The sequence below is a fragment of the Pteropus medius genome, unplaced genomic scaffold (genome assembly GCF_902729225.1).
Source record: "Pteropus medius unplaced genomic scaffold, Ma_sr-lr_union100, whole genome shotgun sequence".
Lineage (NCBI taxonomy): Eukaryota > Metazoa > Chordata > Mammalia > Chiroptera > Pteropodidae > Pteropus > Pteropus medius.
In genome coordinates, this window is record NW_024349800.1 from 33047998 (window position 1) to 33074409 (window position 26412).

Below are 26412 nucleotides of genomic sequence, written 5' to 3' on the forward strand. Positions count from 1 at the left end.
CATGTGGTTACATAGATATCAGCTTTTCAGTCTTCAAAAAGTATTATTTTCAGTTTACACATAAGGATATTGAGGCATGGATTGTTTAAGTAACTTCTTTGAGCTAAAATGGCTAGTAATTGGCACAGAAAGCCTTTGAATGTAAGTCTGTATAACTTCAAGCCCATATTCTTATTTGTACCCACAATTCTTTCCATAGAGGAATAGATTCAATGTCGGTGCTGTTAAAATTTCCCAGATGCAAAATTCCCTAGAGAAGTTAGTAATGACTGGCATTTAACACTGTGTATTTTTTTTTCATCCTTATCTGACTCTTGATTCTTATATTTAATTTTAAGCATTATGTTGCATGAAACATGCTCTACTTCTCAGCTGCTCAGTTGCCGCTTTACAGGTGAGTTAAAAATTCATAGCTGTCTAAGGCATACTGCCATTAGCTTGCAGTGCTGTTATAAAAAAGTACTGATTATGAAAAAGAGATGAGAATTTTCTGTGATTCTTCTATGACAGCCTGAGTTTCTCAAAAATAATAATTTAATATTTCATAATGAAATCAGGCAAAATATTTCTCAAGTTTCTTTTGATTGAATCAGATTCAATGTGTATTATTGGAAATAATCAGCTAAGATTCAGAATTGTGCCAACCAATGAATGTGTACAAAATGTTTTATTAGATTGATTTCATCTCAGTTTGTTCCATATATAAATGTTGAAGCAGAAAGAGAAAAAAATGAAGTCAGAGGATAGCAGTGTGGTCTTTGAATGTTTTTGAAGATACATAAGGGAAACGAGAGAATGCATGAAGCTAGATAAAGAGAAGTCACTGCGAGATTAATAGCAAAGACCAAGGTCCCCTTGTATTTGTGGGGAAGGCAAAGAAAGCTCAGGAGAAATGCGGAGTCCAGAAAAAAGGTCATGATAAAAATAATGTTGTGCTTGTATTAAGGAATAATTCTATTCATAAAGAAAAAATTATTTTGAAGAAAATGCTTCTTCCCCAGTGATCTTTCTCCCTTCCCTGAACAAAGGATTCTGTGCCTTTAATGAGATTTACCGTAGCAATTAAAAAGTGTAGGATTCTTTTATGGGGAGGAATTACGGTCTCCTCTGCAACTCAGTGCTGTTATACATTGTTACTTCTTTGGTACCATTCTACAGCAGCATAAAGTACAAGGGTGATCTGTTAGCTCTGGGTATTATGGAGTGTATGATTTTAATGACCCTAATGATGTAAATTCTCAGATCTCTCAGAAAATGGCCTGTAGGGCCTGAGGCTTAATCTCCCCAGGATTTGTTGAGCTAGGAAGGTACAAAAGCGTTTCTTAACTTGAAATGATTTCAGAATGAAACAAGTTTCATAAAAGGATGAGCTGATATAGAAGGATGTTAAAAAAAAAAAATGGGTCGTGAACAAGGAGGAGGCTGTGTTAGACAGAGACAGTGGAAACTGTGTTTGCGTAGGTGTGAATGCTTCTTATAAATATAAAACACATGACCCTTTAGGGAGAAAAACAGATGGAATATGTAATGGGAAAGAAAGAATACATTTTGCTTGGTTTCTTCACTCAAATGGTACAGTGTATATTTTGATGTTTGGCATCTCCTGTTGGGAAGCTTTCAAGGCCTCATCCAGTTCCGGCAGTTGGGTAAAAGCAGGCTGTGAATGTGTTTGCAAGGCTTCTCCAAGTCATGGCATGATGCATAAGTATCCTAGCCAGGTTTCCATGTCAAATCTTCAATGGTCACTCAAATACCCAACTTGAAAAAATGAGGATCTAGATTCCTGTCATCATTGTACCCTCAGAATAAGACAGTATTGCTGAAACTGTGGGGTCTATCTTCCATGACATCAGTTATAAATTAACTCTCCTAGGTCCTATTCAGGGCAAATGCTCCATTTTACTAAATTAAAAAACAGAAAAGTGTTAGAGAAATATCATTTCCTCTCAGCCACAAGAGATAGCACAGAAGTAATTAAACTGGATTTTAGTATGTCGGGCATATTCCTTTTATTGACAGTGACAACAGTTCTGTAAATCAAGACCTAAAAGCATTTTCAGTGTTGTTGAAGTGCAAAAGATAAAAAACTAAGGTTCTTAAAATTAAAGCTCCTGAAACTAAAATTGATCTATGGAGTGTAATATGAGAGGCTGCTGCCTGAGTCGTGAATGCAACCTCTCCTGGAATCCAGTTCCTACAAGCTGTATGATGATGATGGTGATCGTAATTTTTTTTAACTGAGTCCTTGAAAGTTATAGTGGTATAAAACCAAATGAAGTAGCTCTTCGATGCTAGCTAGCATTTATGGTTTTAAGGTCACCTGGAAAATCCTCTCCCCCTAACCCCAGTATTTCCTTTTCTAATGTTGTCGATAGGTTCTGTTGACAATTATTTCCCTGGCATTCCTACATTCTTTCATTCCACATTTAAGATTCTCCACAGTCTTGCTCAACACAACTCTACAACATGCTTTATTTCTCATATGCTCAGGCATCAATTCTTTAATACAGACGTGTACAGGGAAAGAGACGTTGGTGTGGTCACCAAATGCTCTCTATGCCTTCATCTCTGATGAGCAACCCCTCATCCAGATTGTCTTCCTCCTCCCTGACTTCCATTCTGCCTAAAAAACGTCAGTCCATGGAAATGACCCAACTCAAATCGAGTTCATCCAGTGCAGAACAATCCTCAGTTAGTGGGTAATTTCTTCAGTTTGAGTATCCCAACATTTACTGTCTAACAGTTGTCTTCTTATGTATGTATGCCTATTTCCTGACTATATTTTACATCTCATTCTTCTATTTTTGGTATTTCTTAGTGTCTAGCACATATTAAAAGCTCAGTAATATTTTAAGATTGATATCTTGTCTTGAAACCTCCAGTAGTTACCCTTTTCTAAGACTTTTTTTTTTTTTAGAGCAGTTTTTGGTTCATAGCAAATTAGAAAGAAGGTACAAAGATTTCCCATACGTTCCCTGTCCCCACACATGCATTGCCTCTTCTGTTAACATCTTTCACTGAAGTGGTACATTTGTTACAACTGATGATCCCACATTGACACGTCATAATCACCCCATCCATAATTTACAAGTTAACTGATGTGCGCCCATTCCCACAGTTCATTTAAGAAAATATACACACATATAACATCTGGCAGGGGTAATGTGTTATGTTTAATCAAATTCCTGTAAATGCATGTTTCATTATCTTTATTCCTAATAGTAAAGACCCATGTGGAATTAGTCTTATTTAGCTAGAAAGGAAGTGCTTTGAGTAAAGATGTGTGTATCTGGGGGAATGTGGGTGAGTATGTGTGCATGTGCATGCACACATAACTATGGATGATGGATTTAGAAACATCACTTTCTATTTTCTTTATATTCTGCTGAAGTCCTGCTTTGTATATCATCACATTAAATTTAACAAATTTAATGTGATAATATACAAACTTTAGTTGTTTCAACGTAACTGTTTTTGTTCAATATACTTTTTTTCATTAATTATCTGATATCTACTGGAATAATCACATTATAAGTTGTTACTCTACTTATTTGATCTTTTTTAGCTGAGCTTTAAGATTTTACAATGTTGGGGTATTTTTCTAGCAAAAACATAAGCTTTGTGGGGAGAAAAATTATATTATTTCTCTTATAATAGCATATCACTTGTGAGTCCTGGTTTAGTCCACCAATATCTTTGAAGAATTCTCTAAATGTTGCCTTTGCAACAGCTCCAGAAAAGTCAAATACCTATTTGATATATTGATAGAAATAGTTAATATTTTTTATGTTTTTCTTTTCCATTATAAATATAATGAAGGTAGTACAGTTGTATATACAAATGCTATATGCAAGAGGCTCACTTGGTCTAATGGCCCTGGTTCAGTATTTTAGGAGAATTTGCATAATATCAGCTTAAGATGGTGAATATTTTCTACCTCCCAATCTAAACCACAATCACTCTGCCAAGTGCATAGTGCATAGTGACAGCATCAGAAATAGAACTTGGTTGGTTGTTGGAGGGGTTGAGAAATATTTAAAAATTTTGCCTACCTAAGTCAAAAAGGAGGTAGTAAAATGAAGGGACTGGACTAAATCAGTGGTTCCCAAAACATGGTTCTTGAACCAACAATGTCAGCATAACTTGTTAATTTGAGAGAAATGCATATTCTCGTATTCTAGACCTTTTGAATTAGAAAAAGTTTGAAAACTATTAGATTTAATAATCTCTAAATTTATCTTCTTAGTTCTGTTTTCTAGATAAAAAACTTTATTTAATGGAATAAAGGAAGTTCTATTTTAAAAACTTAGTAAAACATCATGACTAGATTTAAGAGACAGTTTTGATACAATCTTGGATGTTTCTTACATGGTGATTTGAAAGAAATAACACAAATTTTCATTTTGATTATCAGCCTCCTCTGTTGGCTGGCAATCTTAAGAATGTTTGAAAAGTTCCCATTCACACTATTCATGCTGTGAAAAATCTAGTTCAAAGCAATTTTTTCCCTGCAATGTGAGGAGAATGAGTAAATCAAGTGCACATCCCTCAATTCTTATCCTTTGGAGTTCTTTGGCATAATTTTCTGATAATTGATATATATTAGGAAATAAATTATTATTCGAATCTGCAAATAAATTTTAACCTAGAAAAAAATGGAGTCAATCGAACCACGTCAAAAATTCCATTTATATGAGATCGTCTATTCACATGGCATCCTTTTTTATTGCTGAAAATGTTCCAAATCTTTACCTACCCTTACCACTTGCTAAACAAATGTGATCCCAATTCTCTAGATACAGTTTCCCTTCTCATTAACAAATATCCCTTATCCAGTAAGATCTTCATGTTTCTTTATCTTTACTTACATAGAATTGTTCATATGTGACAATCCTCCAGCCAGGATCCCTGATTGTGACCTTAAGCAAGTCACTTAAATTTTTTGGGCCTCAGTTTTCTCATTAGAAAATGAAAGATTTGGTTTGCTTTGTGTTTAAAGTCCCTAGAGTTCCAAGGGTCTGTGATTCATTGTCACTATTCTTTTTTCTCAACCCTCAGGCCTATTTTCAGTCATGTATAAGGCTCCTGTAGGATGCAGCCTACAGCCCAATCACACCACACTAATCCTAAAGTATATTTTAGCCAAAGACCTTTCCTGCCAAGTCCTATAAAAATGAAGAACTTGGAAAAAGAAATCTGATTAATAGGATGTCTTCCTGTTTTGAGAAAGAAAACTGAATTAATACTGAAACACAAGGCAAAAACTTTAGCTATTTGTTTCTTTCATGTGTATATGGCTACCTATTTATAGCTCCTTTCAGATATCTATTTAGATTAAATTTGTTTTAAGTTGAAAATTTTACTGGTGCAGGGCTTGTGCCTCTGTACTTACTTAGCTAAATGTAATTCTTATTGGTACTTAAATTCTTTTTGGTGACTTTAAAAAAACCAGTAATTGTCAATATCAAGAATACAACTAGTAATTGAACATCTACTATGTTCCGGGTTTTTTATATTAAAATCATTTCTTCTTATGCCATCCTTGCATAAGAAGAATTACATCTTTTTAACAAAAGATGTATGTAAGGTGAAGAAGTATTCTATGTTGATGTTAATAAGAATTTAGACTTGTCTCAGTTAAAATTTCATGGTCTGCAGATTTCATTATGCTGTCTTAGTATTGAATAAAGTAGTCAAATTGAGAGGATTCATGTATATTCTCTAATTCCACTTCAAATGTTTTAGGCCATACACAAGATGAATTCATATATGCAGATTTCCTAAAAATAAGAAATCATAACAATAAGGAAGAACTGATACAAAGCAAATTTATTCCTATTTTTCCTTCTAAAAAATCACTCATTGGCAGGCCTACATCCTATACTGAAACATACGAATACATGAGACCAACGCATCTGATAACTTTATAAAGGCTGCAGCTTCAAAAAAGAAAACCTTTGAATACCTTCAGTGAATGTGCAGACTTTAAAAAAATGATTCTTTTTTTGAAGTAGAATATAAAACAGTTTGAATAACCAGGAAAATACAACTTTTCTCTATTTAAGATAGTGCAAATTTGAGATGTTGAAGAACTTTCATGCAATGATAAACGTGATTTTTTTTCAGCAGCATGTTTCTGGTCTATAGTTCTGGTGTGTTAGGTAGGAAAGGATCATCCTTGGCAGTGAGGCTAACCTGTTGTGAAGTTGCCTTTCCCACCTGTAATTTCTACACTTCTAAACAAATATATTTCTTTTGCTGGAGACAACTATGATTTAATTTTAGAGTATTCAGTCTCTCTGGCTAATACTTGTTTAGCGTAGGATATCTCTCTGGCTAATACTTGTTTAGCGTAGGATATCTTAATATGTCTACTTCTGGCCTGAACCACTGGTGAGAAATGAGAAACAGTACGAGATTGTCATTCCACCCTTCAAGGATCACTTGTGACAAAACAGAAAGGACTTGTGATTAAAACTCTCCTGTGGGTTAGGAACAGATTGACACGGTGATTTATCCGAATCTGAGACTACTATTAATTGTGCATTTACTATGTACAAAACCCTGTGAGAAATACAGAAAGTGAAGTGATAGGTCCTTGCCCCAAAGGAGGTTTCATTTTAGTTGGGGAAATAATTCCCAAGACCCAGGCATCAAGGTGTTTTGTTCATTTTCTTCCTTGACCCATCACATGTGCTTATAACAATGCCCAGTTCTTAGTAGATATGTGCTCAAAAATATTTGTGGAATGAGTCAAATATATTAATAAGATAACTAGCAATTTAAATGCTAAATATGTGGTGCAAACATTTGCTGTATAGGAATTCAGAAGAACGAGCAAGCACAGTAGAGTGTGCTGGCCAAGTAGGAGTGATAGTAAGTTGAACCTCAACTGGGTAGAGAGTAGCAGGGAGGGCATTCCACACAATGGAGCAAATGTGAATCTATAGATCCAAACACATCTGTTGAGGACTTTCTATAACAAAGGTGCTCTTCTAGGCTCTGTGTATACAGAAATAAATAAGAGGAGGCTGCGGGTGCCATGGAAAGGTAACAGACTTTGGAGGTAAATAGATCCAGAATTGCATTCTGACTGCCATATGGCACCTGCATGGCCGTAGCCAAGTCAGTTAATGTATCTGAGACTCAGTTTCTTCATCTATAAAATGGGAACATGATTACAGATCTTGAAGGATTGTTTTGAGAATGAAAGGTAATATACGGTCATATACTTAACATACCCCCAAACTGGTAGGCATTCTGTAACTGATATCTGTTGCAATGTTGCCATTTCCTTTGCTTTCAAGGAGCTTATAGACAAGAGAAAAATGACTGGTATCTGGACAGATCATTACCATTTAAGAAGTGCTTTAATACTTTGCTTATCAAAGTATGTTCTGAGAACCAGCAGCACCTTCAAGCTCAACAGAGATGCAGACTCACAGACCTTCCCTCCCCCTACACACCTACTGAATCAGAATCTGCATTTAACAAGATCCCAGGTGGTACTTGTACATGTTGAAGTGTGAGAAGCACTGCTCTAATAGAAACATGTGACAAGGGCAGAGCAAGGAGTGAATAAGGCGACTAAAGGAACTGAGGGAAGACTTCTCTTAAAAAGTGAAATTTAGAGTAATTCAGAGTGAAGTATTACATATGTGTGTCTGGATTAACTTGTTTAGTAAATCAGAATTCCTGATTTGAAAAATTTGGCATAAGATTTACCTTGACATCACTGTTTTCACATCACATTGACTTTTGGTAATCTCCAGTGGTTCAGCAGGCTAAATGCATGCCAAGGCAACAGTTTTATGAAAGTGAAGCCAATTCTTGCTTCCTGCTGTAATGCATTAGAAAGAATAAGCTCCACAATCTAAAATCTAGGATTTACTGTGTCCAAAAGAGGTCTGAATTCACCAGCCTTTTCCTAAGCAACTTGGAAGGCAGACATTTCTTTGGAGAGTCTAGTTTAACCAGAAAGGTCTTGGCAGACACTGCTTCTTTCTGGGCCAGTAAATGGGATAATATGAGCCAGTCATTTGGTGCTCAGGAAAAATAAATATCCAGCTTTCCCTAGGCTGTCCCTGTAGGTCCTTCTGGTTTAACATTCATTTTCTTTTTAATGTTAGAATTGCTTCTATTTTATGTAGACGCACGTGGTTCTGTTCATTGAGTTGGCAGGTGGCTCCAATCCTGTAATTATGATCGTGATTGTCGGCGGCCAAAGCACAAAAGGAAACTGTAGTAATCCACTCCAGTGCTCTTTAGTGAATTGTTGCATATGCTTTTTGGTATATCACTGCACATAAATCTCACAGTAGCAATAAAACTATTAGGGTAGTAAAAGATATGCATTTTAATTTTCATAAAAAGTGTCATAAAATTCAATTAACTACACTTTCCTGAATAGCATTTCACTCTGGGAAGCCCAGGGTTTCCTAATCCAAAATTACATGTTCCTTTCATTTTTCTGAGTGACCTCTATTAATGCTTTAATCATTACACCTACTCGTCATCTTGTAACATTGTCATCCCCAGGGTCCCTTTGTCTCCTTACCGTTCTATAAATTTTTTTCTGCCTTTCTACAGCTTGTAGAGGCACTTCCAATACAATCCAATACAATAGTTTTTTTTCCTTTTCTTTTCTATTTCCTTAATTGGAAGGAGAAAGGGAGATGAATAACACAAGTAATCCACACAAATTTAGGCATTATACTTACCCAGGAATGGAGGAGAATGTTCTTTAGTTTTATATCCACAAGTAATGAGGAAAAAACAGAGGTTTTATTTTTTAAACTGGAAGAGAATCTGACTAACCTCTGCTTTGCTAATCTATAAAAGCGAACATTTCTCCTATATTTTTAGATTGTTCACCTTCTCCTCAAAAGTAGTTTAATAGCACAGACTAGAGAAAGGTCTCCTGGTGTTCAGATTTTATTACTTTCACTGACTAAAGTGCAGTACATTTCCTAGCATAATTACACCCCAGTTGTCACAATAAATGAACACAGTATATTTTATGATACTCTTTACTTGCTTATTATCATGTTTGTTCACACATCTCTCAGACTTAATAACCCATGAGGGGCTTCTACCATCATTGGTGAATGGAAATTAGTGAAGTTCTCTATTTCATTTGTGGCAAGATTTTTATTTCAATTGTAAAAAGCCATAAGCAGGATAGATAGTAGATTTACAGAATTTAAAAAAATATATCTACAGCTATGTAATGTTCCCTGCTCACTATGTGACTTTTCTAAATCTCACTACTTATCTCTTAGCACCTACAAAGGTGAATATTAGTACATGTTTAATGGAGACCAGCTGATGGTCCTGATTATTTTTAAAAACAAAAACAAAGAAAATCCTGGATGTAAACAGCTCTCTTTTGAGATGTCCCATCGACTCTATGAGTGAAGAATAATTTAAATTAGACCTTGAAATTCAACTAAGATTTTATTATATCAATTTAAAAGAATTAGAAAGTTAAGGATGTCAGTGTCAGAAGTTCCCGGAACTATCTTCTGGGGAACAATAGGGAGGCGTGATGGCAAAGAATAAGGACTTTCCCTCCTCCTGGGTGGCCTTCTCTTAAGAAAACCTTATCTTGCCAATTTCAAAAGAGAACGATTGCCACAGGTGTCCTCACCCTATTATAAAGCCCACTTTTCCCACCATGCCCTTCTCTTATTTGCTTTGAAACTTCTTACATATGCCACTGCTTGAAGTTGACAGTTACACATCTACATTGAAGGGATTCTCCCCCTGTAGAGAGTACAGGGGCAGTTAAGTTCCCATGTATATAATATTAAGCAAACAGAAGTCATGACTCTTCCTCTCACAAAGCTTAAAGTCTAATTGGAGCTTCAGACACTGATCAAATAATCCCCTAAACTATAAAATTTTAACTTGATTAAGTGATGAAAAGGAGAGTGGTTCTCAAATTGAAGGGATAACACAAAGGGGTCTCAGATAGCTCAGGGTTCAGAATTTTGTGGTTGGACATGGTCTCTTTATAAACTGTTTTTCTTTGACTGTAGTCATTCATTCTTTTTGTGTTCCAAGAATTAAATGGACAGAAGCTATTAGTACATTTGTTAGGCATATTATTCACTGACTTTCTACAGTTGAAAAATTTTATTTCTTTGCAACTGTTTTTCTTGTAACTATTGACTGAGTTTGAACAAAAAAAATATGGAATCTATTTTCCTTGAAAATACTGTTTACCTCCCCCAATGTAGTAGATTGTTTTGGTTATTTGAAGTATTGCAGACCACTAAAAGGATTTTTCTGGAGCAGCACATGAATAAACCCTTTTAAAGAAAATGAAAGGAAGAAAATGTGGTGGTATAAATAGTGGTTGGCATCTCAAAGGAACGGTGCCTCTATAGTGGCCGCAGAAACAAGTTATGGGTACAATGCTTCCTGCATGCCAGCTATTTCGAAAGTAAATTTAAAACACTGAGACTAGGCTTAGGCAAGTGAGGCACCCAGATACAAAATTTAAGCGGGCATTGAAAACTCAAAAATTAGTACATTCTTTACTAAATGTAAAAAATTTAAGATGAAGAAAATATAAAACTTTAAATCAAGCCAGCGTCAATACCACTGAGTTTTCCTTTTGTCTTAGATTCTAGTATAGCTCAGCACACCATTGTTATTGATCCTATCTTTATTTAAAATTTTGACCTTCTGTTCATCATGAACAGACTTTGATGTTTAAATATTGGTTTTGATTTTAAAATACTTTCTTAAAGTATTTATCTTGCTCACTGGGTTTTTGATGCCCCTTAAATATTGCTCCTGAGGCAAGTGTTTTCACTGTAGTCCCAGCAGATATCTACTTTTTTTAAAAAAAGATAATGGGCAGGCACATAATTAGAACAGAGACAGAGCTGCAATTTGAACTTGATTCTGTTTCATTATTAATCCATAAGTCCCATGACTTCATCTTCAGGGCTATAAATCAGAAGAAAAATAACTTGAGTATATAACACCATTATGGGTACTATAGATGCTATAATTTGCTGAGGAGACCCAGTTTCCAACAGGCTAATCACAACCCGAGAGTTAATTGCATTGCTTTGCATTTCAGAAAATTAAAGTTGGGCAGCTCTGTCACACACTGTGTTCTATGAGATTTTATTACTTTTATGTATATTTATTTTTGTGTGTGACAGAAAATGGATACCCCACAGCTAAAATTAAATGTCTTTTATTACACACTAAGTTGGCTAAGACCAAAGATTTTTGTCAGAGAAGAAAGAAAAGATTCATCATACATCTTTGATTTTGTTGTCATTGGATGAAAATTTATGTGGCGTACTTAAAATCACAAAAGCAATGGAGGAGGAGATAGAAAAATCCTTCATAAACATGTTTTGGATAGCAGTGTGATTTTCTTCTCAAAAGGAGTCTATCCAGAACATCAAAATTTCAAATTTACTTTTGTGTTTAATTCTACATTTTATGCGCTAGGTACATTTTTGTAATTTAACATTCAGGTAATAAAATTATTTTTAAATTTCTAGATGACAGACTATTAAGAAATTGAAAACATCCTGAAGATAACTGAGGACAGATTTTGTAAAGGATGTATTGAAAGCCTAGAGTATTTTACATGTTTATGAACACAAAATATGTATATATGTAATTATTTTTACTGGGACATAGTGCAATTTTGAAGACTCTCTTGACTCTAAGTTCTACAATAAAACAGTGACATCAATCACTTATTCTAAATGGTCTGTATCAGTCTCCTTCTATAAAAGAAAAAGCTGAGGTTCAGAGATTTTCAAATGCTTAGCCCAAGATCAAATATTGATTTAGAGGCACATGTCAGACTAGGGCTCCTGGAATCCTAATTCTCAAGCCAGTTCCCTTTTCACTCTGTAATATGACATCATTTAGTTACCAAAGAAGACTTCACCACTAGGCCTAACAGACAAATGTAAAACATTGGCTGTGAATTGTCCTCATACAAATTCGCAAATGACCTATCTAGTCCTTGCCCCATACTTCCTGTCTGACTGACGGCCATAGCTGAAGACAAAGTAAGAAGCCAATATTAGAACAGTACAAGAAAACTCTCATATTTCCACCATCTCCACTTTCTTCTCATCATGTTATATTTGGGGTTGTTTTTGCAGTCTTATCAAGCTTATCATGTAAGGACTCAGTCTTTCAATTATTCCCCCTCTCTCCCCATGAATTGTTAACATTATTTATTGGACTATATTAATCTTAAAAACAGATAAAGCTCTTTCTCTTATCATCCATCATATGCCTCCTTTTTTGGCTCTTTTTCATAGCCAAGCTCTGTGAATGTTTTTAATGATAAATACAGCCTAATATTCACTATTCAACCCACTCCATTCTGGCTTCCCCAGCAGAACTCAGCCAAAACTGCTCTTTCTAAGAGCACCATTAACCTTCACATTGTCAAATCTGGTTTTTCAGTTATCATCTCACTCAGTCTCTCAGTTGGCTTTGATGTTTAATGACTCCCTTGTTCTAGAAGCATTGTCCACCCATGACACTACACATACCTAGTTGCCCTCTTCCATCTGTGACTTTTATTTAGGTATCTTCCAGCTCTGCTGCTCTACCTACCTCCTAAATGTTGAAGCTACTCAGTTCTCGATTTCAGAGTTCTCCTCATTTACTACCCCGATCTATCTCACCCATATCCATGTCCTTAAATATCTTTATGCCAATGACTCTCATATTTCTACCTTTAGCCCAGACCTGTTCTGTTCAGATTTTCAGGTGTACAAAATTGTATTTAACATTTCTATGTGGATATCCCACAGGTATGTTGGCTTTCATATGTTTTAAACTTCACCCATGGTACTTCCCTCTAATCTCTTTCCTATCTCTCATATCTCCCTTTCCTTCCTTAACCCCCATTTTAGTAAGTAGTACTTCAATTTATCCGGTAGGATAAGCTATATAATTTGAAACTTCAATCATAGATAGATGAGAAAAATTTTCAAAAAAGGAAACATTAAGTGTATGTGTGGTATCTAACTTATCTTTTATTACAAGTGTTTAAACAATGCCTCTCATAATATTTCTAGTTTATAGGCCTTAGAAATAATATCAATGATAGGCAGCATGTAGATCCTACTATGTGTTAGTCACTGTGATAATATTTATAGGTACCAGTATTATCCTCATCTTGCATATGATAAAACCAAGGCACCGAAAGGTCAAGTAACTGGCCTAAGATCATATATTATTAAGTAGCATAGCTGAGATTTGAACCTGTGTAGTCTGATTCTAGAGTGTTTGTTTATAAAACCTATGCCATACTGCCTTAAAAAGGTGGCAGTATCACTGCAGTGATGGATACATGTAAACATTTAACAATGCTTAGAAAAGCTGATGGTTTATCATATTTCATGATTCTTACTAAGTTTTTGACAACACAAATTTTAGTAGGTACATCAGCCTTGTGGGCAGGAAACCACCAAATCGGATGCTGATGGATGATCATTTTTTGCACATTTTCAGAAATGTACAATATTTTTTTTCATTATTTTCACATTCTAAGACCAAAATAATGAGACTGTTTTGCCTCTTTATGAGGTCTTCCCTGTTTTCCACCTACAACAACTCTTAAAATAATTTATTTTTTAAATACAAAGTCCAGAACAAGTCGTACAGACAATTTATTGTTTCCATGGAGTGGGAGTTTAAACGAAATGCGCAACCCCACTATTTTCCTATTAGACTCTTGGGAAACTCATACTGTTTTTCTATTTTCCCCACCTATAGCTAGAAAGAACAAACGACAATTGCCCCGATTAAAATGATATTGATGAATTTTATCTTATAGCAAAGTCAACTTTGTTAAATGTTTCATATCATTGGAAAGTTTATAATTTATTTTTTTTATTTTTAAAAGATTTAAGAAATACAACTCTATCCATTCAAGTTTAAATCCTTTTTAAATAAGCTAATTATAAAAAAATATTAAAGAATAAATGGAAGTAGAATTAAAAGAGGGCTAAAATTCCATTTACCATACAGCAGATAGTGAAGTAGCTGATCTTTAAATTAAGGACCATTGAGACCAGTGGCAACATTTAAGAAAAACTCTACATCGCCCGATTCATAAGAGTTATCATTCTATAAATTTATTACATTCTTTAAGTGATAAGTAATCTTCCATGGTGCTCTGATGAAAAAACAAATTCAAGAATTCTGTAAAAGAAAAGATACAAATCTAGAAAAATCAGAAGATATAGATATTCATTGGTAGTCTATGCATTTGAACTGCACAAAAATTAGGTGAACATGCCTGTAAATAAATAAATAAAAAAAAATTCAATAAACAGGAGAGGGCATCCTTAATGAAGAGTCGGGATGAAATGGAATCACATTAAATCTGTCTTAGATTATTCCCCTATACATCATAACAGATGAACTTTAAACTTCTTACATCAAAAACAAATGAACAATTTTGTTCAAACAATTATAAAAGCATTATGTAAGCTTATACATAGAGATCATGATAGGTTGAAAGTTATATACATATGATTTTTTTAAATCAAAAATATGATCCCAAAGGGAAAAATAACTAAAAAGTAGGAGGTTTTTGTTTATGATAATTCAAACCATGTTGGAGGGAAGGGGCATTAATGCAATAAGAAAACTGAAGGACAGTGAGTCTTTTTTGTTTAAATGTTGCCTTCTCAGTGAGGCCTTTTCGGTCCATCCTATGTAAATTACATACCACCCACCAAATACTTCTTATTTATTCCCCTTCCCTGCTTTATTTTCCTTTCAAAATTAACATCTATCCAATTATCTATTTTAGTGTTTATCGTAGATGTCTCTCCATGAGTGCAGGGATGTATCAGTTTTACTCTTGTATTTTCTTTAAAAAAAAAAAAAAACAAAACCACGCAAACCGTAGTCAGATTTGGCTTCAGAAAACTAGATTCATCAGGTTTGAAACCTTCAGTGGTCACACATACCCTCAGCATCTCACCTCCAACCTTAAGTTGCTCTGTAAGAATCTCTTCGGAGATTCCAGCTCTATCTTATCTAGAACTTCGACTCTCCTTTTGCCCCTTTAGCCTTCCCCCTCTAAACGCCTATCTTCTCATGCTCATTATATATCATCCTAATCGCCACCTTGTTGCCATTGCCGATATCAGCATCCTCGCCTGAAAAGCTTTGCTGTTTTGCTTCCAACCAAGCAAATCTGGATAATCCTTGAAGGTGAGTTGAAATGCCAGTTTCTCCATAAATCCTTTCTTGATCTCTCTAGTCATGTGATAGCATGAGCTTTGAAATCTTTGGGCACAATTTCAGATCCAAGCTCTGCTAACTTACTAGCTATGAGACCTTTTATAAAGTGCTCTGAGATGGAGCTGAGGCAGTGATGCTAGTAGTACTGGTAGTAGTTGCAAATACAGAAGAAGCTTCTCTCATTCGCTGCTCATCTCCTGCTGTGTGGCCCAGTTTCTAAGGGACTGGTACTGATTCACAGCCTGGGGGGTTGAAGACCCCTTCTCTAAAGGATATGGCTCTGTCTTTCCTCATAGATTTAGGTTTTATCACCTAATACTGAGACAGCCAGCAAGGTTCAGAGACACACATCTATTTCTCTTACTGACTAGTAGCCTACCTCAAACTACAATCTGTTGCCTGTTTCCGAGCTGCAACTTCTAATGCAGGAGTTTTCTTCACTATGTCTGATCTTAATCTTTTAGCAGGACAAGAGAGCCACCAATCTTACTGACATAATTATGTTGTTGTTGTTTTTAAGCTAGCCATTAGAACCCAGACTGGCCCCTGCAGACTGTGAGGTATTACTTTATATGCAGGCAAAGCCCTCCAATGACAGCCTGCTTGGAGCAGCTCTGGCAACTTTCCATGGTGATGATGGAAGCAACAAGGTCTGTAGACAAACAGGACACTATGTAAATGGCAACAGAATGCATTGTGGCCATAGAAGAGGCCGTTAGGAAATCTACTTTAGAAAATATTTTCTAGAATTGTCCTTAATGCTGTTTTGTCTTCTTCTGGATTTAGCACAGGTTTAGAGCATATGTAGCAACAGTGCTGCCAGGGGTAGGAATTACCCATATTCTGATTATTGATTAAGTATTTATTAACCTTTTTTATTTCTCACTAAATCTTAGAATCAGTCTTTTTTTTAAATGTATGTTTGAGAATCTTTTTCCTCCTGTGATATGAATAAAAAAATAAATAAAAAATACATAGAGAAAAGCAATATATGACCTCGGGGAAGGATAGCATCTGTCCGGACACACCTATAATGTGAGAAAAATTGCGCTTGCCAGATTGTGTTGATCATTTCCAAGTTGACACAATGAAGTGACATCTGTGCTTTAGCGGTAGTAACCTGCCATTTGCTGTCAGCATGTTTGAGTCAACTCAAAGAAAGTCCACTCTCCCCAATTCCGTTAGAGTCAGAAGGTCTTCCCAGAGCCTATTCCTGGACAGGCTGGAAGCAACAATTCATTGCTTGACATTTCGCTGCAGCTGTCTCTGGTGAATCATGTAGGATAAAAACCCACTTCTAGTTTTCTTTACTCAGGACTATATATCCACAAGCAAATCAGGCAAAGTGAGATGCAAATCCCCAGGGCTCTTCTATCCATAGTTAACTTCTAGCCATTCCCTGGGAAGAAGGAAGGAGAATCCGTTTTCTTGTTCAATAGAAAATTAGAGTCGGGTAGAAGAACAGGAAAGTTCATTTTGGTGTTTCTGTCTGTGGATGTTAGAAGATCTCAGTCAGTTTGGTGTGATGTGATAAATGACATTCTGCATCTTCTTGCTTGATTATATTGTTGATTACCAGAAAGACTTTTTAATTGTAATAGTTTTTATTTTGATGATTTCTATGGAATGCACATCCCCAAAAGAATTTTAATGAGTTTTGGCAGCTTCTGTTTCAAAAGATGCAAAATATTTAATCTAGACTTTATGGCTTCTTGGTAACCAAAATTTTATTAGTAGCTAAGATATCAGTGATTATCAGTGAATTACAAATATTTCCTTTTTCATCTTTTCAGAAGGAAAATATGCATCTAGAACTATCTTTACTGTTAATTAGGAACCTACCAGCATATTTTTAAGATCAAAGACAAGATTATGCTTTTCTTTTTTCCCTCCTCCCCTCACCTCCACCCCACCAACACATAATTTATATCATTGACACACTACACACAGAACCACATATTACTGATACCATGTGTTTATTGACACAAATAATTGTCACAGAAGGAAAAGCTGTTTATTGAATAATAAGAGGTAAGGCTTCAAATGAAAATAAATCAGGGACTTGCATTAGAAGAATTGTTTGTAAGATATAAATGATACTGGATCCTTCCCTAATTGAGTATCTTCTTAGAAGAAAGGTAGTTTTGTGTTGCTGGTGACAGGGACAGGATGAGGGGAGAAGAATTGATGCAGAGAAGACAAGTGAGCATAAAAAGGCTGAGACCTTATAGATACATTAACTACTTCAAAATGTTGTTTAAAGCAGGTCTAGTATACATTTATATTTTTTTATGTCTTTAGCAAAAAGTGGTTCATTTAACTAAGTTTTTCTGTAATAATTAGTTTTGTGAAAGGGAAATATAGCTTAAATATTCATATAAGAGCTTGGACATTGGCACCCATGTGTCATTTTCCCAGAATGGATTTGGAGAATGAAATTCTGCTTTTAGCTGCATAGTGTCCAGTAGCGTTTTACTATGGAAATCTTAACTGCAATGAATATTTGCCTGGTAGCGAGAGTAGAGTCTGGATACTGTAGAAGTTAATTATGATTGCTATTAAGAGACAAATTACTTTGGGAGATAGAATAATCTAGTATAGCATTCTTCATCCTACTTTCGAGATACCCTTGGGTTTCTCCAGACATCGCAAAGGGTATCACAAGACTCCCCCAGCAAAATTAATTTTACTCTGTCCTACTTTTAAAAATATATGATATGAAGCACTATTAAAAGAAACAGAATCTCTTATAAACAAAATATAATGGGATAGCTGAAAGGTGGAAAGAACACCAGGCTAAGTAGAAAACATTGATTCCATGCCTGGCTCTGCTACCCACCTCTCTGTTCTGAAAATTCTCACTTTCAAAGGGAATTAACATCTGCCCCGAAACCCATTTAGGATATCGTAAAAGTAAAATGAGATTTTAGTTTGAAAATATGCCTTAGAACCAAAAAATTCCACATCAGTGTAAGATTATGTTTAAGCAGTAAATTCTGGGTAATCACTTCTATATTTAACAGACAGTGGTGTTTTTCAGTAGTAGTAACAATAAGAGTTTTTACCAAAAAAAAGTTCTAATCTAGAGTTCTTTCTCATATGCTTTTTTCTTTGTATTTTTTAACCTTGGATAAGTCATTAATATTTTCTAGGTTTATGTCCTTTATCTGTAAAGTGAGGGAGCTTGACTATATGGTTTTTAAGTTTCTTTATACTTCTAAAATTGTGATTCTAGTAATAAAAATTGATCCTTATAAATTAAAAGTCCTTGAACTGAAAAAAAATGCCAGCTTTCAAAGTTTCTTCCATTTATTTATATATCTTCTTACAGTTTGATTAATGTTTCCACATACATGTTTTTATTTGTTCATCATAAATGAGGCAGGCTGACCGGGAATTATCCCCATTTACAGGTGACATGTTAAGTGACTTGTATTAAGAACACAGAGCTGTGAGCAGTAGAGGTTCAACTTGAACCCATTTCTACTGAATCTAACCTCAGTATCTAATATCCAGCACTCTCTTCTAAATCAACAAGTTTGGTCTTTGCTCTCTGAAAAGCCTAACATTTCAGATTGTTTCCGTTTGTGTGGTGTAACTCTGTAAACACAAGTATCTTACTGTGTGGTTTGCATTTTGAAACTGATGCTTAAATTTCTAAAGTATGGCTTGGTATATCGTGCTTTTCATTGCGTTTTGACAGCAAATAATTTAATCTTGGTAAATACAATACTAGTATCCTGACAGATATAAATATGTTGGCAAGCTGGGTTAGCAAATTTCTCAGCACTTTTAGTGCTGTTTCCATTTCTGGAAAACTGCAGGAAGGTGAAAGATATATATAATCATATATATAATCTTATGGAAATGGCTATGAGAAAGTTCTAAACAGTACAGTCCAAGATGGACAGCAGAATTGCTCTTGGTAATGTTAATTGTGTTCCACAGTTCCTTCAATATTTATGAACTGAACAAAGAAACTGAAAACTGAATTCTGATTGGCTCTGAGGATATCCTATCTTACAGTTAAGAACAGGCTCTCAAAGATGACCTTCCCATTTCATTTTGTTTCTTTCAACCCTGGTATTCATCTGGCTTGCAGGAGAATGACACGTCTGATTTGGGATGTCACTTTTATTCAAACTACCTCACTGTCCTTCTCTCAGAGAAACTTATTCAGTTTTGGAAGGTGCCCTTTCTGAGAAGTGGCGGTAGTTTTTTCTTTTGTTGATCTTCATGAAGAAGTCAAGTAAAGACGGAAATAGTACTGTAGGAAAGCAGGAACTGGCTTAGATGCCAGAAGCAAGGAGTAATCAAGAGGTGTGGTGGTGTTTAATAGGAAATTTAGAACATAAGTGAAACACAAATATCACTAGGGAAATGAAAGAGCAGCTTGTTCAGTTGCTACTTCAATTAGCAGGGGTTTTGTGGCCAAAAGGAAAAAGCAAAAGTTCTACCATCTGCTTTTATTTCTGAAGCTGCCTCAATATTGGCCGATTAACCTGTACAACCTGTTCATTATTTGAATACAGCACGTTCTTTACATTTACCCTTCCCTATCTTCCCTCTTGTTTCTTTTTTCTCTTTTTACTTTCCTTCCCTTTACTTTCTTTCCCAAATTGATTTCTGGATGATCTGATTGATACATTTCACTACATTTTTGCTGCACATGACACCATTAGAAGAAATCAGAACAGAATTCTTCCTTTTTGCTAGACACCTACCTTTACTCCTCATCTAACGGTTATTAGTATATTCAGCCAACAAGCAGATATTAGGTATCTGTAATAGTTTAATGCCGAGAAAATATGTAGAATAAAGGTGTCGTTCACCAGAGAGCTCCCCAAAACATGTTACGCATTTATTAATTGATAATACAAATGAGTTATTAATAATGCAAAGTAATAAAAACACATGGAACAGCTGAGAAAAGAATATATGTAATATAAATGTATATATATTTAAATGCACATTTGCACATTTAAATTTCAATAAATATTTGTTGAAGACTAACTCAGACGACTCTTCAAGTAATAGAAGATACAACTAAAAGTAGCCTAAACAGTAATGGATTTCTTTTATTCCTTAATAAAAAGTCTAGAAATAAGACTGCAGTGGGATTGGTTAATTCAGCAGTTAAATAAGTCAACAGAGACTAAGAGGTTTTCCATCCCTCTGATAACTGAAATGTGATAACTGTCTGCTTTTATTTTAGCAAGATGGTTAAAGCTGTTTCAGGCAAACAGGCTGTTCCCTCTTATACATCAATTTTTATTAAGAAGGAAAATCCTTCTCTGAAGGTTCCCTTTACCTTTCTGTAGACTAGTTTTATGGACTGGATGTTTGTGTGCCGCCAAAATTCATATGTTGAAGTCCTGAGCCCCAGTGTGATGGTATTTGAAGGTGAGGCCTTTAGGAGGTGATTAGATTTAGATGAGGCATGAGGGTGTAGCCCTCAAGATAGGATTAGTGTTCTTGTAAGAAAAGTAAGAAACTAGAACTCACCCTTCCTTCACCACACGAGGTTTCAGCAAGAAGTCAGCCATCTGCAGGTCAGGATGAAGGCCCTTACCAAGAACCCAACCATGTTATCACCCTGATCTTGGACTACCGAGCCTCCAGAACTGTGAGGAATTGTAGGTAGTTTAAGCTACGTTATCTACTATGTTTTGTTATAGCAGCCCAAACAGACTAAGGTAACCACTTATCTTGACTGGTTAGGCTAATCATGACTAAGCCACTAGAGGAAGGACAGTGTACCTTCACTGGGTATGTGGGTAAAATAGAGGTTCTCCTGTCTAGAAAGAAGGGGAGAGTGTAACTGTTGAGTAGACAATTAACAAAACCTACCTCAACACTATATCCTGGATGCTGTGAGGAATTCTGTACTAAGAGAATAAGATGAGAGAGATTAGACATGTATACTGAAAATTATGCAAGGCAGTTAGAAAAAAAAAAATAACATGAAGTAGTTCAGGGATGGAAGAATAGAAACTCTCCTATTTGAGTAACCAGGTTTAAATGAAGGGAATGGAATTCCAGGTGGAAGAAATAAGAGGAACAATGAGCAGCCATGGAGGTCTTTTGGCCAGAGGAGTGACAAAATCAGCACTTGGTAAGCAGATCCTTACAGAGATATAAATATGTGGATGAGGCGAGTTAGCAAGTGGTTTTAGAGAGAGTTTAGTGATGATAGCATGCAGAAAAAATGGAAAGCAGGAGAGAGTGAAATTAGTACCATAGAAAACGTACTAATGCAGGCAAGAGGTAGTTATTTTCTGAGCTATACTATAGGCAAAGGGAATGGAAAGGAAGAGAAGCATTTTATGGGAAGAAGAGTCAGGATTGGGATGTAGAGAGCCAGGCTAAGTCAAAGGCAACTAGGAAGTGAACATGGATGTGGCACCCATTTATTGACTTCTGCAGTGAACTGGAAAGTCTGCTCCACAAATTAAAAGCTAATGTCAGTACTTTCAGCAAGTAATTTAAGCTGACCATCAGATTTCATCAGATTTCATATTTTGCAGTCTCGTTACTTGCCTCATTTAGTAATTACTTGCCATGCATTCCATGAAGTGCTGGCATATTGCCTGATATATATAATAGGAGTTCAATAATTACTCTTCCTTCTATAAAAAAAATCATGGGAAGCAGATATAATGATTGAAAGAAAAGATATTAAAAATTGAGAGCAATCTTATGTGGAGTCAGTACATTTTTTGTGAAAAGGGCTAGATAGTAAATATATTCAGCTTTGTAGGTCATATAGTCTCTGTTGCAACTACTCAACCTTGTCACTGTAGCATCTAAACTGATAAATAATACGTAAATGAATGGATATAGCTGTGTTCCAGTAATACTATTTTGTACAATGAAATTTGAATTTGTAGTACTTTCACATGCCATGAAATAGTAATCTTTTTATTTTTAATGTAAAATGTTTTAAAATGTAATAAACATCCTTAGCTCTTATGCACTATAAAAACAGTCAGCAGGCTAGACTTAGCCTGCAGGTTGTAGATGGATGATTCCTGATCTTAAGTAATGTTAAATTTCAGGGAATGGAATGATGGAGAATATCAAATACAAGTGAGCAATTAAAGAGCTATGAAAAGAACCAAGGGAGTATACAGAAGTAGGTTGGACTGGATGATTGTTGTCACTGGTTAGAAAAGTGATTGACATAGAATGTCAGGAGAAAATGCATGATAATTATTACAGTATTAAGTGTGATCAGTGGAGAGGGGACCAGAAATAATTACTTGCTTATATCAAGCAGAGGATTCAGTGGGTAGAAAAAGATCGAAGAGACAAAAAGAGAAGGGAGATAATTACAGAAAAGAAGACCAGATGAGAAAAGAAGGGATATTATTTATGTCACTGGTGCAGGATATATGCCTTAGAAAAGGGTGGGCATCTTTGTCGGCAGGAAGAGTGGAAGATGGAAGAATAAAATTGATGTGTAGTACTAGTGATTTGTGTATTGACAAAGCTAATATCATATGTCCTTGGTTACCTTTGTTAATGAATAGAGTATTTTCTGAGCATTAAGGAGTATAAGAGTCTTAAATATGGAGACAATTTAGAATGGTGATTGTGGTCAATGAAAGAGTTTTAAATGAGAGGAATTAAAGAGTGTCCAAATGGCAATGAGGGTTTTGTTAAGAATTAGACCCTACTTGTAGTTGATGCAATCTCAGATAGTTTTGAGATATTTTTAGAAATGTTAAAAAAAAAATCCCAGAAACAGAAAATAAGATTTGGAATTCACAGACCTGACTGTAGAGAATAGACAAGTTATTTCTCCAGCATTTTCCCTTTCAGTCACCTAGAAATGGTTTGGGTGTGATATAGAACGGCGCTGTTCAGTAGTGTAACTGCTAGCCACATGTAGCTATTTATTAAAATCAATAAATATTAATGAAAATTTAAAACCAGTTACTCAGTTATATCATCCACATTTCAAGTGCTTGGCAATATAAGGGCAATGACTATCGTACTGGATTGCTCATACAAAGAATGTTTTCGCCATTGCAGAAAGTCCCACTGGACAGTGCTCATATAGAGAATGGCTTTGCCTTTTTGTCACCTGTCCAGAAATCACTGAGATAAAGTGGAACTACAAACGGATATTCAAAATTTGCTCATCGTTTCCCACCCCAAGAACCTGAGAACATTAAAAAAAAAAAAGGTTCAAAGACAAACCCATGGCTCACGCTAGATTAAGCTCACCATCATGACTGATAGGCAAACTGACAAAAATAGAGTTCAACTAAATGACACTTAAGGATTTAAAATCCAAGGCATTGAAGAGAACAATGAGAACAACTGTATTCGTTCTGTTTCTTTTTTCTCCCACTTTCAAATTTTCACTTAATGGCTGAGTCACATAGGTTAAATGTGTGTGACAGTGTATTCTGTTGTGTGAGAACATAAAGGGCACATGTTGAAATGTAGAACATTAATATGCAAATCAATGCAATTTTTCATAATAGGTATATAATGGAAGTGCTTAAGAGATAGCAAATGCAGATATTTTGATCGATTTTTAATTTTAAAGCTTTTCCCTGATCACCGTGCCCTCATCTAATTTTATTATGACCACAACAGAAGTTAGATGGACGGGGCACAGCCCACAATTTCAGAAACTAGGGTGTTCCTTTGGGAGAGCTGATACTGTTTCCTCAGTTATTCAACAGATAATGTTCACAAGCAAAATTTTGGATATTCACAAACTGCTCTTCAGTAGGACTTTTAAGAAATCATTATTTCTTGGAAGATATTGTACAAGTCAATCTTGATCTATTTTCCACAGATCTATTCTTCAAAAAATAAAGTTTTTTCTCTGTATAAAGATGAATTCTGTAGTTTTGAGAAACTGTATACTCTGACAACCTCTCAGGTGACTAATTGTTCTAGTTAAAGTGGTCCTATTATTTTCTAAAATTATAAATGTAATATTAAATAGGGAACTTTAAAATTATTTCTGAAAAAGATGCATGATATAAATATTGTTCCTCCATGGAAATATTACATAAAGTACATAGACAAAGGTCTAAGAATGTAGACATAAGATTTTATTTACTACATCCATATTTATTTACTTATACCTAGTTGCATATTGTTCAGAAAAGCAAGATACTCTGTTCACAAACATAAATACATAAATAAGGTATTTAAAGGGTATGTAATGTTAGGTGAGTTAATAATTTCCCTGACCCTCTTTTTCTCAAATGAGTTTAATAACAGTACCTTTCTTATTGGATTTTTTTGTCATATTAAATAAGAAGATAAACATCAACCTCTTAGCATAGGGATAAACGTGCAAAAGCAAGATTTACCCTTATTTTGCTGTTGTTCTAAAGCTAATAAATGTTGTTCAGAGACTCAAATCCAGATCAAATGATTGGCAAAGCCAGTCTTCTTCTTGGCTACAAACACTGCCCTTTTTAACCATATACCCGGACACCACTCACCTCAAGGCTTTAGGCAGTTTATATGCAGCCATCTTCTAGGAGCATCCTCTAGAAAACACCAAATTAAATGAATATCTAACTATTTTATGGCTGAAAGCAGTTTACAAAGTAGAACCATTTAAATGTGTTTACAAAAATTCTTAAAACCTCAATTGTAAAAGTTCTTCTCAATGAAAATGTATCCTTTTTTTCTCAGTTACAGTTTGCCTCTGCCTTCATTGTTCATCTTACTAGAGCTTCTCTTGAATGACAGTTGTCTAAAGAATTTAGGACTGGGTTCAGGTATAGGAAGTAACAGAACTTTGCCTGTAAAGAAGAGGAAAATGAGGGCTTGAGTCAAGCCTTAGCATTCACATTTTAAATATTTCCATCCTCCTTTACCAAGACTACTTGTCCTTGTATCCACTTTTCACACTTGATATTCTATTTCAGATTCTAAATTTGAGGCCTCTCTCTTGAGACAGGTATTTTTCCTAGAGCATGGCAGAAGAAAGAGTATCAAGAAAATGGGAATGACTAGGACATGGAATTTTTTTTTAAGATGTTACTCTTAGCCCTTGCGATTATATCAACAGAATCAAAGGAAAGTATGATTCCTGATGCAAATGAGGTCAGGCAGCAGTGGGACTTTTGACAGATTGATTTGGAATAGATAATTATATCATTCTGAATTGGCTGGAGCCGTTTCACCTTCCATTTGTTTTTACTGCATCAGCATAGTTTGTTAGATAAAAAAGAAAATAGCGATTAAACCACTCATCACACACTGTTGACATCGCCCTAAAAGGTCACCTACAGTTACAGAAATCTATGAAAACCAGTCTAATGGGTCACACATAAGCCTGACTATATATAATCAGAATCAAATAACAGGATATTTCTACTGTTTCCAGTTATGGCAGGAAGTGTAAGAGATATGGATTCATTGTCAAAATGTTTTCTTTTTCCTTCAGAATATCTATTGCATGACTTTCTTTCCTCAAATTAGATTATTATGTAATTACATATTGATAATTGGTCCCAAATAAATACACACTAAACTTTTACTTATTTATTAAACAACTTTATACATTTATAAACTCATGGATTCTAATTTGGATATTGTCCTATAATTTCCTGAGAGCAGTGAATTATTAATTATTATAAAAATGGATTTGCATGATGTTAGTGATTTAGTTCATTAGGCAAAACAACTTGTAATTGGGAATCCATCCTCTTAGTTTGTGAGACCTCCCTGTAAAGTTGATATTCCTCTTATAAAAAGGGATAGGAAAACCAAGACACAGCACATTTGGCAAGAAACATATTCATGTTTCTTGAATAAAATCAAAACATATGAATGTCTCTTTTATTCCCTTTACATGTACATTAAATGCTGTCACTGTATAACACAATTCTAAACTTTGAAATCTTGAAGGAAGGGCTGTGCATTTAAGGAAGGACCACATAAAGTAAAGATAATGTATATTTTGCCAATTATGGTGGTGGTATGAAAAATAGACTCCACTTGAAGTGTATCTTACCGTAAAAAACATCTTGAGCTTTGGGTGAATGCATTCTGTTCTTTGGCATGGGTCAGGGACTGAATTTGCAAAGGAACTTTTCAGGGCTGAATGCAACAAAAATAACCACTTCCCTCAGGGAAAATGAGAGAGAAGATATTACAAGACTGACC

The 26412-nt window shown here is 35.1% G+C and overlaps 1 protein-coding gene across 14 annotated transcripts in view; it reads left to right on the forward strand.

Annotated features, from left to right (window-relative positions):
• Window positions 1-26412, forward strand: part of NRXN1 (neurexin 1) — a 1007449-nt gene that overhangs the window by 531345 nt on the left and 449692 nt on the right. The window lies entirely within an intron of this gene.